This window comes from Callospermophilus lateralis, chromosome 20 (genome assembly GCF_048772815.1).
Source record: "Callospermophilus lateralis isolate mCalLat2 chromosome 20, mCalLat2.hap1, whole genome shotgun sequence".
NCBI lineage: Eukaryota > Metazoa > Chordata > Mammalia > Rodentia > Sciuridae > Callospermophilus > Callospermophilus lateralis.
The window spans coordinates 11,246,617-11,252,616 of record NC_135324.1 but is presented as its reverse complement, the minus strand read 5'-3'; the positions used below and the strand labels follow the sequence as shown (position 1 = coordinate 11,252,616).

Genomic DNA, 6,000 nt, shown 5'->3' with positions numbered 1-6,000 from the left:
GGCATTATTATCACAGTAATAATTTGTTACCAATGGTGCATTTCTAATCTGCACCTACAGCTTCACAAGGCTCTTCTGTCAAGTGATCCAGATAGAAAGTAGGCAAATTCTAATGAGTAATTGCCTCTCTGGTGGCAGAACAGTAACAAACAGATGAAAATGACTTGCTTAAGGGCTCAAAGACTGCTACTAAAATGTGGAGGGAGACCGTTTAAGGAAGTGGTGATGGAACCAGACTCTAGGCTGCAAGCATGCAAGGATTTAACTCTCTGTGAGTGACATCTTGGGACCTTACCTGATTTTTCTGAGCCCTCAGTTGTGCACCTGCCAGACAAAGATAATAAAATACACTTAGAGATGGTAAAACTTTCCATGCAAGATGCATGGAAAGCGCACGTGGTCTGGGGCTCGATAAAATAGCCGCTTTTTAATCATTATTACTGTTGTTATTAGCAGGTCTTACGCAGCAGCAGGCAGCGCCTGTCTGGGATGCCGTGTTGCGTTTTGGCTCCCCACTGTGCCCCAGCTCCTGGCACCCAGTAGACACTCAGGAAACGTTTGTGGAATGAATACACGTCATCTGAGGTAGGGAGCAAAGCCCTTCCTCTCCTTCCAAAACCCAGAGCCCACGCCATCTCATAGCCTGAGACCTCAAGCACTATTTGGCAGTGGGCTGAAATCCATTTCGCCCCTTTTGGAGATGCTGGGAGGGCGCCTCGCCTGGACGCGCATCTCTGTGCGAGCGGCTCTGTTCAAAGCCCTTATTTTTCTGGTTTGCGGTTTATTTACTTAAGCATTTACAGCTTCCAGGAGCAGGGGGTCTGCTAGAAGCAGGCTCAGAAACGAGATTGCTGTTTCTATTTGTTTTCTGCGTTTCAATCGCTGCGCTGGCAAGTCACAACAGGGTTCCTTTATTTGCGCACCAGAGAGGTCTGCGTTCCTTTACCTCCTGCCGGGCGACGAAAGGCGCACGCAGTTCAGAAAAGTGCTCTCAGGCGACCCGCCTCTGTTCCCGGTTGCGTGGACCGTCGCTTCCAGACTTAGGTTTTTTTGTGTTTTGTTTTTTCAAGAAACACTAGCAGGGCAGAGCAGATTAAATAAAGACAACCTCGCGCCTTTAATCCTTGACCGCAAACACTGGCGTTTCTGTGCCCCGGATTTCTGAAATTCTTGGCTCAGGGACCCAAAGAGGGGGTGGTGGGGGTGGAAGGGTGGACAACAGCTTGTTAAAAAAAATTAAAAAAAACTTCCCAAAGCAGAAATTCAAGCCCCTCCCCGCTTCCCGGTCCCCTGTGTCACCTGGATTCAGGGTAAGGGACACAGCCACAGGAGAAAAGTCCCCAGGGGTTGGGGGCGTCCCGGGCTGGGTGTCCTGGGGGATCGCGAGCTGCAAGTCCGGCGGGCCCCGGAGCAGAGCCGACTTTGCAGCGGGGCAGCCCCGCAGGACGCCCCTCCCCCGTCCCCCCGCGCATCTATTTAGAGCCCAGCCCGGGAGCCCAGGGGATTCTGGGACTTGTAGTTCCTCCCAGGAGCCCCGGGCGCCGGCACGACCAGGGACTCGGACTACATTGCCCAGGGAGCTTCCCGGCCTATATAAAGCGCCGGGAGCCGCTTCAAAGTGCAGTAACCATGTGGATGTTCTGCTGAAGCGTTTCCTCAAGCTTGCTGGGGTGGGAGGAGTGGAGGAGGAGGTGGTGGAGGAGGAGGAGGAGGCAGAGGGTGGAGAGAGAGAGAGAAAGCGCACGCCGAGAGGAGGTGTGGGTGTTCCGCTTCCATCCTAACGGAACGAGCTCCCTCTTCGCAGACATGGGATTACCTAGCGGCTGCTAACCCCTCTCCTCGTCCTGCTCCCCCAAGTCGAAGTGGCTCCCTGGGCACCAAGGTAGAGGCTGGGGCCGGGCAGAGGGCGCGGGGAGTTGGCATCGGCTCCCCGGGCGCAGAAGTTTTTGCCCCACTTTCTGGGAGTTCTTGCATGCACTTGGCATGTATGTGGGGGTTCTTTTACTGCCGGCAGTTTATTTGGAGGTCTCATTTCAGGCTTTAAAAAAAGCCAAACAAACCCAGATATTTTCCCTGGACTCCTGTGCCTGGCTTTTGAGGGCTCCCCATTCTGCACCGAAATGGCATTCCCCCAAGTTGGAAACTGTTGGAGCAGCTGCAGGAAATAGCTTTTTTTTTTTTTTTTTTTTTTTGGAGGGGGGTTGAGGGGGTGTCATAAGTGAGTCTGCTCAAGGAAGCAATCTTTCTAAAAATGTAGCCCTCGCGCTGCATGGTTAGGAGAATAATGCATGCGTGGGGGCCCCCGCGGGGAGGGTTTTTTTTTTAAACGGAAGAAAACTGGGGGAGCGGTGAGGGCAGAAGTCTGGACTGAGCTCCTGTCCAATGAGGATGCGGGTTTCCGATACTTATCGTCCGCGCGGGGAATCGAGTGCTTTGGGATCTGCCAAACACTTCGCTTAGACCCAGTTTCATGCACGTTCGAAGTTTGTGCGTTCCCGGTCTCACTTGTCAGTTATGCCCTGGAAATAAACAAGCGAAGTTACCTGTAATCTTTGCCAGGTGATCCCACCAACCTTTCTGCCAAGTTTGGAGGAGAGAGCGTCCCTCCAGCGAAGGGGTCTAAAGAGGGTAAACAGGTGAAATTAGGAGGAGCATTTCTGTTAAGAGACCCAGAGAGTTTCATACTCAGTGGTCTTTCTTTCTAAATATCTAGGCGCTGACTACCAGAGGAGCAGGATTCGCATTCCTGACTGGGAGTACTTTGGTAACAGAGTGCCTGACCCGGGGTCAGGTGAGTGTGGAAGCCTGAGTGCTGTAGTCAATAATGAGTTTTTTGTTGTTAGTCTGTTTAGTTTTCTCTAAGCAGCCATGGGGGTGGGGAGTAGGAAAGAAAAGGTAACTCCATGGCTGGGTCTTCAAAATTTGTCACTGCCTTTAATGAGGGCTTTAGGGAGCTGAAAGCTGGTGGATAGCCCTGCTTTGCACTATTTATTTATTTGTACTGGGGATTGAACCCAGGGGTGACTTCACTTTGAGCCATATCTTCAGTCTTTTCTTTTTATTCTTTGTTTTGAGACAGGGTCTCATGAAGTTGCTTAGGGTCTTACTAAGTTGCTGAGCCTGGCCTCAAACTTGCAAACCTCCTGCCCCGGCCTCCAAATGGCTGGGATTACAGGCGTGTAGAAATGAAACAGCATGAGGGCTTTTGAGGGTGTAGACCATTAAATGGAGCTGTTAAAGAGGGCGGGGGACACCACTGACCTGAGAAGCAAGCTGATGTTTTAGATTCTGATGATTGCAGTGTGTTTCATCTGCCAAGATATGTAAGCAAAAATTTAATGCCTCTCTCTTTCAAAAACAGTCACTTTTTTTTTGTTTTGTTTTGTTAGTGTGAACATGTGTTTAATTAGAGTAGGTTGAATTCCAAGAAATGAAAGTGGTTGCTGGCAAGTTGAGAGAATTAGAACTTTAAAATGGGAAGTTAGTTCTTGAAGAATATCCTGACTGAAACTACCTGCATGTCAAGGAATCTGATGTGTCTCTACTGTTTTGGTGCTTCTTGTGGGATAGGAGCCAGGGCAGCGTTTATCTGTAAACACAACAGCTCCTATTTTTTTTCCCCAAAATGGTCAGACTGCACTTCAAGCGAGGGAGGTCTCAACGGGTGCAAGTACATCCCCATTGCTGCAGATTTGGGCAACAAAAGTTTTTTCTTCTGAAATGGTCTAGAGCAGGGTAAACAACAGGGCCATGGGGGTGGGGAGGGCAGAGGGCGCCTGGGTCTTGGTAACTTCTTTAACATTCTAAATATTTAGCTGTTCCCTGGGCTACAATCTTTGGGCTTTTCTAATTAGAAAATAAAAGCCAGACGCTTCATTATAGCAGTATAGTGCTTTTGTTTCCTGTTGATAAGATCCTCAGGAGTGCTGGGGGAGTGAAAAGCATTTGGATGTGTAAGGTCTAGTTCATTTTTGGAGTTTAATTGACTCATGACTCTGTGAGAGCTCATAGGGCCAAAGACAAGGTAGAGTTCTTCCCTTTAGAATGAGGTGCAGACGAGGAGAAACTGGTCCCTAGACTGTCCACTACGAGATTGCTAAAATATCAAGACTGGCACTTTACATTCTTGTAACCTAGATGCACAGCCATGTGTCATGTGACTCTATTATATATATACGTTATATATCACAGCTCTTTACCTGTATCTTTGAGCCAGGTATGTAAAGAAAAGGTATAGAGTGTGAAATCTCTCGGAAGCAACATGTGACCCCAAACATTGGAGCAGTATTGCAGGAGTGGCTGGACGGGAATAAACTGACTGCTGTTAATGAAATGATTCTTATGTTGTACTGATGATGAGCTACTATACTTGGTAGAAGGAGGAAATGACGTAGCCATAGATGTGGATAAAAGAATGGATATTTGAGGAGGCCTTCAATAATGGACAAGTTCATTTGGAAAACTATGTCAAAAGTCTGAATCAGAGTACCACACAGAATCACTAGGAACATTGTCCACATTCAGCATTAGGCTCCTCTGAGGTCGATGTGTACCTGAGGTAGACGTTTTTGGTTTTTGTGAGGGTGCTGAAATTGAACCTAAGGCCTTTCTCATGCTAGGCAACTACTAAGCTACATCTCCAACCTTTTATTTTATTTTTATTTATTTATTTAGGGAATTGAACTCAGGAGCACTGAACCACTGAGTCACATCCCCAGCCCTATTTTGTATTTTATTTAGAGACAGGGTCTCACTGAGTTGCTAAGTGCCTTGCCATTGCTGAGGCTGGCTTTGAACTCATGATCCTCCTGCCTCAGCCTCCTGAGCTGCTGGAATTACAGGTGTGAGCGGCTCAACCCTTTTTATTTAAAGACAGGGTCTCACTAAGTTGCCCAGGCTGGCCTGGAACTTGAAATCCTCCTGCCTTAGCCTCCCTAGTTACTGGGAATACAGCGTGTACCACTGTGCCCACCTGAACTACATATTGATCATTTACAACAAGGTGTCCACGCAGGTTGAAAGGATCAGGTGTTTCTCCATTCGGAGAATTTAAGAGTTTAAACCGCATTTAGTCTGATCTGTTAAATACTGGTCGTTTCTCATCTACCCTCCCGTTTAGCTCATCACCAACTGCGCAGAATATTTCAGTTTTTCATCTCTCTTTCAAGTGTGCGTATTTGCGCATGTGAGTGCGCACATTGAAAGAACAACTTGTTCTTTGACTAATTCAGTTCAGTACATAAAATCTCATCAAGATTTTCTTTATCATGCTGGGAAAGATCGTCATGTTCCAGATTAATTACTCTTAGTCTTCACATCAAGTCCCGAGAAAGTCTTTAAAGCTTGACAATAGTATCATCCATTTGAAATAGAATGGGTGTTTTTTTGGAGGGAGATGGATTTCTATTTTTTTTTTTCTTGGTGCTGGGGAATCGAACCCAGGGCCTCAGGCATAGGCGGTAAGTAAGTGCTCTACTGTTGCACGAAATCTCCAGCCTGAGTGTCTTCTGTTGAAGACTGAGAGATGGGATGGTTGCTTGGAGGAGAATAGACTAGTTCTACAAGAAAGATCTATGACCTTTTCCCTTGAAGTATTTTCAGCTGAGGTAGATCTGGGGGAGAGACTGACTCTGCCTCTGATCCACTGGAATACAACCCACTGACTTCCAGAGAAAAAACTCACGTGGCTTTTTAGCTCATTTATGATGAGCTCATGGAAATTCTGTCTGATTTTTTTTTTTTTTTTTTTTACATGCAGCTCTTAAAAAACAAACCAAATGAAACAACAAACACCAAATATGAACGACAGGGGAAAAAAATTAAAAGTAGGCCTAAAGTTAGGTTTCTAGGTCAAGCTGTCCTTGGATACATCTAATTAAGGAGCCTACCGAAGGCCACTGTCCCATCTCTTTTGCTGTTGGTTTGATCTTTTAAAATAAAGCATATTGCATTTGCAAGCTTTCTATGAACTAAAAGTGGTTTGTTTTTTTTTTCTCCACT

At 46.8% G+C, this 6,000-nt stretch overlaps 1 protein-coding gene across 17 annotated transcripts in view; it reads left to right on the top strand.

Moving 5' to 3' along the window:
• The first annotated feature begins 1,708 nt into the window (after positions 1-1,708).
• Itpr1 (inositol 1,4,5-trisphosphate receptor type 1) overlaps positions 1,709-6,000 on the top strand; it is a 307,630-nt gene continuing 303,338 nt past the window's right edge. For 16 of the 17 annotated variants that reach the window (XM_076841099.1, XM_076841098.1, XM_076841089.1 and 13 more), the window contains exons 1-2: positions 1,709-1,882; positions 2,714-2,791. The gene's annotated coding sequence lies outside the window, so the exon portion shown is untranslated. The remainder of the gene's footprint in view (positions 1,883-2,713; positions 2,792-6,000) is intronic. The other variant, XM_076841084.1, reaches the window with a different exon arrangement.